Source organism: Eretmochelys imbricata, chromosome 10 (genome assembly GCF_965152235.1).
Source record: "Eretmochelys imbricata isolate rEreImb1 chromosome 10, rEreImb1.hap1, whole genome shotgun sequence".
Lineage (NCBI taxonomy): Eukaryota > Metazoa > Chordata > Testudines > Cheloniidae > Eretmochelys > Eretmochelys imbricata.
In genome coordinates this window covers 21,271,841-21,278,892 of record NC_135581.1, presented here as the reverse complement: position 1 = coordinate 21,278,892, position 7,052 = coordinate 21,271,841, and positions in this window count along the sequence as shown.

Genomic DNA, 7,052 nt, shown 5'->3' with positions numbered 1-7,052 from the left:
GCTGGCTCTGGCCCTGGAGCTCTTAGATTTATGTGGCTGAGGGGTGCCCAAACAAGAAGTGTGGGGCCCAAGAGTGCTTACAATCAAAGTATACGATAAGAAAGAGAATTATATTATCTCAGTTTTCCAGATAGGGAACTGAAGCAAAAGGAAATTAAATGACTTGCACAAGATGACAAAGGAAGTCTGTGTGCAGTGGTGTTGTAGCTGTGTGGATCCCTGGGTATTAGATAGACAGGGTGAGGTAATATCTTTAATTGGACCAACTTCTGTTTTTGAGAGAGACAAACTTTTGAGCTTACACAGAGGGCAGGTCTACACTATGGGGGAAAGTCGATCTAAGCTACACAATTTGAGTTACATTAGTAGCGTAAGGAAGTCAACGTCGCTTAGATCTACTTACTGCAGGGTCCGCACTATGCTATGTCGAAGGAGATGCTCTCCCTTCAACTCCCCTTACTCTTCTCATTCCAGTGGACTACCAGAATCGATGGGAGAGCGATCACACTAAATCGACCCCTGGTGGATTGATCGCCGCAGCATCGATCCAGCGGTAAGTGGAGACAAGCCCAGAGTTCTTCAGGTCTGGGAAATTTACTCAATGTCACATCTAACTACAAGATGTGAAGTGGCCTGTTAACACCCCTCTAGTCATAGGGAGGAAAGGAAGAATAGAGAACCACCTGCAAGAGTTGTTAGTTGATTATAGATTGTTTAATAAGCCATAAATCCAGTGTCTCCATTCAGTCCATGATTTTTAGTGTCTAGCAGTGTAATGAATTTAAGCTCCCAGGTTTGTCTTTTGAGGATGTGGACTGACCGGTCAGATAGAGAGTGATTACTTTGGGAAAAGTGTTCATCCATAGGTGATGTGGTGGTGTTTCTGTCTTTTATCATTCAGAGGTGTGGGTGAGCTTCCTAGATAATATGAACTAATCTATAGGATGAGTTCTGACCTCACCTCTCAGTGCATATCATCCACAGAAGTCATTGCGCATTGCACAAATATATGTGAGGGCAGCATCTGGCCCTTAAGAGTTCTGACTGACCCACAAAATGGAAGCGCCACTGTTGAATGTGTGGAATAGACGTTATAACACAAATGGTATTGCTAAAATATTCTTCGTGCTTTTGGCTTCTTTGTTTCCAGACACTCTACAGGGACTATTTAATGCATCAAATTACATCAGAACAGAGCTGGCTTTTTAGGTGCTGTAGAACACTAAGAACAAATTACTAACATGAGAACTGAAGCAAACTATAAACTTTGAGGAGCTATCAAAGATATTTGTGGTACTAATTACATAGGGTTATCAGACATCTGGGTTTTCCCGGATATTGCCTTTTTTTTCAGGTTCCATTCTTTATCCGAATGGAGTTTTCAAATAACAGGAAATGTCCAGGATTTTTACAGAGCAGACAAGCTGCAGCTTAGAAAGAGCCCCGATTGGTCCGCTTCCCAGTTGGTCCCTCCCATGCATCTGTAGCTGATTGCTCCATTCCCCTGGAAGCTGCGGGATCCCACCCATCCAGGCCCTGTCTCCCAGCCCTGGGAAGAGGGATCCTGCAGGGAGGTGCTGACTGACAGCTATCACTGTGTCCTGGGCTTGTGCCAACCCCTCTGCCATCATGACAGGAAACGACATTGCTCACCACCTCCAGTGAGTACCCCTGCTGTAGGTACCCCTTCGACCACCCTTCAAATACCCCTCCCAGTACTCTCACACCCCTCCAGTATCTCCAACTGCACTCCCCCTCTGGCAGTGTCCACTTTTTGGGAATCTGAAATATGGAAATCTTATAATTATAGCTTTCAGTTTGGGATCATGAGAAATGTTTGAGAAGATGCTCTCAGTCTTCAGAGAAACATAAGACTTAAATTAATTTCCTAGTGGCATCTCATTTGTATCATCTTCACATTGGGCATTAAAGAGAAATAAACAAATTCTCACTAAACAGCTGACATAAAAGTACTCTTAGAATCTTTCTGCCCATGAATATGTGTGTATGCATATTACACAAATTACAGTCTTACGGCTTGTATGATTTCCCCCCCCCCATTTGGAAAAACTAAACTAATTGAATGGATCAAGTTTTAAGAGACTTTGTTTGAGAGTCCTTAAAACTTTCTAATCATGTGACTTGCAAAGTGAATCAAATGCTATGTTTCAATGTAAGTCAGGTTCAGAATTCCATTCACTCTCATCAGTAGAGAAGTTTTAAGTGCACTTTTGGGGACTCTTACAAACTGTGGAAGATATTCATGGTTTCGCTTATTTACTCTGTGCTACAAATTGAAAATTAGAGCCCAAAGTAGAAAACTGAAACCCTCCATATATCTGTACATCTGCTTTTCTCACAGATGCTCTCTGATTGTTCTTCCCCAGGATTTATGATTATAACATTCCCACATGTATAGTAATCCAAGTACTCAAATTATTATAGTGACATATGAGATTCAGCCCCTTCCCATTAGGAAAATCTAGAATCTCTGAAGATCATCGATTACAAAAAAAAAAGGAAGAAGAAAACCCTATAGAGAGCAGTAGAGAAGGAGTCAGCTATTTTAGAGCATTGTGATTCCATGAAATGAGAGGAAGGGATGGCCTTGTAGGAAGGGCACTGGGTTAGGATTCAGGAGGTCTGTGTCAATTTCTAACTCTGCCACAGAGTAAACCAGGGCACATCACTTAATCTCTCTCTTCCTCAGTTCCAAATCTGTAAATTGGAGATGCATTCCAAATAGACAAGACAGTATTAAGATCTTTTGGGAAGTGACTGTTACTTACACCTTTTTAGAGTGCCTGGCACAAGGGGCCTCTAAGTGATACTGTAATGAAAGTGATTAATTATAACAATTTATTACCATGTAATGGCTGTGTGGTGGCCTCTATGAAAGAAGTTTGGCAGTCAAGTTCATGGTAGACGGGTGTCCACATTAACATGTGTATTAACATTAATACACATATCTCATTTAGCATGAATGAACATACTTGTCGGTAATGTAAGCAGAGAGGCCAAAGATTAAATGGTTTTAGAGACAGAACTGCCCCAGATGTGGTCCAGCCAAGGCAGCATTGAGGCACTTTGATAAGTCACTGTGGTGAAATTTGCACTGTTCATGCCCATTTGACACCTGTTCTGAAACTACATAGAGAACTTCAGTTTCCTAGACTGTCAGGCCATGAGAAGTGCATTGGAAAATATTACAACCAGGCACATGTACAAAATGTAAAAATCTGGGATTTTACAAAGTCACTCACTTTAAACTAGATGCTCCATGCAAATTGAAAACAGGAACTATATATCATAGGATGCAAAATTATGAATTGTTATGGACAGCAAAGGTTCTTTAATAATCTTATGTATAGCTATTCTTTTACCTCAGTGGTTACTAAGTGGCTTAACATCTCCCTCTGAACCAGGCAGATGAACTCAACAATCCTGTTTGGTTCCCTCACTGCTCCTCCTTTTGTTTGGGATTTTCCTAAATACCTTAATAGCATGAGTCCCATTGAAAGTCAAAGGGATTTGTGCTCCTAAGTCATTTTTTGAAAATTGGAACAGAGCATTTGGCCACATGCCTTAAAACAGAATGATGGTATTCAGGGGGTTGAGAATGAGGGAATGGATTCGGAATGCCAATATACATTTAAGGTGTTTTAATAATTTTCCGCAATCCGTAGTCTTTGTCTTCAAATCTATTGTGTAGGGTTCACAATGTCTAGTCATTCAGTAAATTTCTCAGAGTGAACACTTTATACCTTTTTAATCAATATTGTAAAAAAGCTGTGTGTGTGTAGGCAGAAGGATGAAATAAAAGCAAATAAAAGACTGCTCGCAAAAGGCTTTTGATATAAGTGATCTCACACCATTTGTAGGTGTTGCCTAATAGCTGGATATTAGAGGAGGGTTGAGTATTGTATTAAAAGCTTCACAGGTTACTATCGAAAGTTTTATACAGTACAGCACTCTAGTTCTACTATTTTAAGGATGGGATATTGCATTTCATATCTTCTTTGGGAATGGGAGAGTAACTTGTGTTCTTCTCACAGATCGCTAATAAACTAAATAAGATTAAACCTAACACAAATATGTGAAGGATCCTGTTGGCCACATCCTCTCCAAACTTCATACTTTGCCATTTACAATGACCCTTTCTGCCATTTATTACATATTTTTAAAATATATACTTGATAAATACTTCCCATCTAGGCCAGGTTGGTTTTGAACATGCATGGCCTTCTTTCTCATTTGTGAGATTGTAGCTCTTTGGAGAGCTGGTAATATATTCTAAAATAGTTTTCAATTATCTTTCACATTTTTCTGTTCCATTTTTTTGTCCTAACTAATTTGGCTCATAATTGTTTTTTCAGGGTTGTGAAACTGGCCCTTTTAAAGCACTAAGTATATATATTACTGGTTGGGACTTTATCCTGTTTGCATATAACAAATATTGTCACGTCATGATCACTTGAACCTAAGCTATCCCTTATTTTTAGTTCTGTGATCAATTCCTCTGTATCTGTCAAGATGATATATAATATATAATTTCCCCATGTTGGATGCAACACTTTCTGAGTTAGGAAATTGTCATCTATAATATTTAGGAATTCTGGGGAATTTTTTAATACTGGCCTCCAGGATATGTCACTCAGATTGAAGTTAAAACCAGTGATTTACCTTCCAGTCATGTGACTCCTCCGTGATGTTGGCAGACCAAGTGCTGACTCCTGCCAAGGTTTTAGGTCTCAGCTGAGCACTGACAAATTCATTGCTGGAAACCAGACTGTTTCACTTGTATATTAGTATGGTTAAGATGGGTATTGAATTTATAACAATGTGTTTTGTATTTAGACTTTATGAAATGCTTGTAAATTACTGCATGCATTAATCTCACTCATAATATCTTTATCACATGCTATAACATAATATTTAAGTTTTTGCTTTGTAACTAAAAAGTGTTTGCTGTGAAACTGTGAATCTGTCAGGAGGGATCATCTCCTGCTTATCAAGAAAGCTATCAAAACTAAATGAGGCTTAGTGGGACATCACAGTACAAAAACTTTAATTGCACATTCATACTGATGAAGAGGCTACATGCAAAAGGGCTTGTCCCATCAGCTTGAATTCTGGAAGAAGGAAATAAGAATAGCTGACAAGAAAATTTTTCATCTCCCTTTTGCTGTTTGGACTCTCTGACAGGGCCAGAGCTAGAAAACAGAAGCACAGATCCCCAAGGTCAACCCGGGTCAGCCCTGAAAGACATTCAGAGCAGACAGACTACCACAACTTTCTTACCTTTTAAAACCATAGACTGTAATTCATTTGTGTATATAAGTTTTCATGCTTTAACCTCATAATAATTATTCTCCATTGTTTTCTTAGTTAATAAATCTTTAGTTAGTTTATTACAGGATTGGCTATCAATGTTGTCTTTCGTGTGAGATCTGGGGTAAGTGACTGGTCTCTTGGGACTGGGAGCAACCTCAATATTTTGTGATCTTTGGTGTGTAGCCCCCAAATATCACAAAGTCCAGCTTTCCAGGGTGGCAAGATGGACTGAAATGTCCAGGGAGGACTGTCTGTCACACCATGGTAAAACTGTTATAGTGCTTTAGGAGCTCACACTTGTTAGTGGGTTGGTGAAATCTAATTATAGAACGACCAGTTTGGGGTCTCTGCCCTGCTTCTTGACAGTCTGCCCTGAGGTTGCCACTCATGGTCATGTACCACTCCAAACAGCACGACACCAGGTTTTAGTAATGCTGATTTTTTTTCATTGAATTTATGCTCATAAATAAGCAATTCCAATTCCTCTTGTTAATTACTCAGACTCCTAGTATTGGTGTATAAGCAATTTAAGGATTTCTTCTCTTCATGTCTTTTGGTGTCTTGATTAATTTTGTTCTCAACATCTTAATTAGAGATGTAGGTTAGGGTTTAATATGTAGTTCATATGCTCAAAACATTTTCCTAGTCTCTTACACTGTCAGTATTTGCCATACATTTTCTCTCCCTGAGCCAAGCTTTTTCATCTGGTCTAAATCTGAAGTTTTTTAAAAACAAGATTTACCCAAGAGAAACCCTACTCTGTATTGTTTTTCTGGCTTCTATCATTGTGTAACATATGGATCCGTCCCACTGCGGAGGTTGTGTTGTCTGTCTCAACTGCTGTTTCACACTTGTTAAAAATACTGGTTCTCTTCTCACTTGTATATATTAACAGTGTGAGTGTAAGTGAACATATATGTCATTGATTCTGGAGAAGTATGATCCTTGCGAAGGAGAAAATCACTGTGTATTACAGCAGTATTTGTGGTTCCTTTATACACCTGACAAAGGGGTAATTAGCAGAGGTGGTGAAATTTCAGTAGTTATTAACAGTAACAGCATCACGTCTGTAACTATTTTCCTAGTCTAGTTTTACCTGCATTTTCATTTTGTCTCTTAGAGGTTGTGGGTTGTGTTTTTGTTTGTTTGTTTTTAAAGATCTATTCTGAATTTTTGGACAATCCATGTAATGGTGGGATTACCACCATTCTGGTATCAGCAAAAAAATCTGATCAGAGAAAGAAATAAAGTTAACTTTCCCTCAGTAAGCTCTTGTAACTATGCTCCTTCATCTGTCCTTTCAGTGAAACCTTAGCGTTATTACTGTTGGTTTCTTCACTTGTGGCTAAGCTCCTGGAAGCTGCCAACAACTTGTCTCCTCATTTGTGTGTATGGGCATGAAGCACAGCTCCTCCTCCCATTTTTCAGTGATCACTGAATGACAGGTAAGAAATTATCAGCTTTGGAGGCCATTGAGTACTATGACATTTTAAGGGAATCAGCATGTGGTTATTTAGCACAGGTATTTCTGAAATTGTGACCCATCCTGCGTGGCATGTGTCAATAAACTAATGTTTCCATCTTTCACTACAGTCACTTAAATGAATCTTCTTATGTTGCCGTCTCAGTGGTACATTGTTACATAGCTTTGTGTGGTGGTGTACTTGTGGCTGTAATGTTAAACGGGACGGGAATGGAATACTGGCTGGATAAAGACC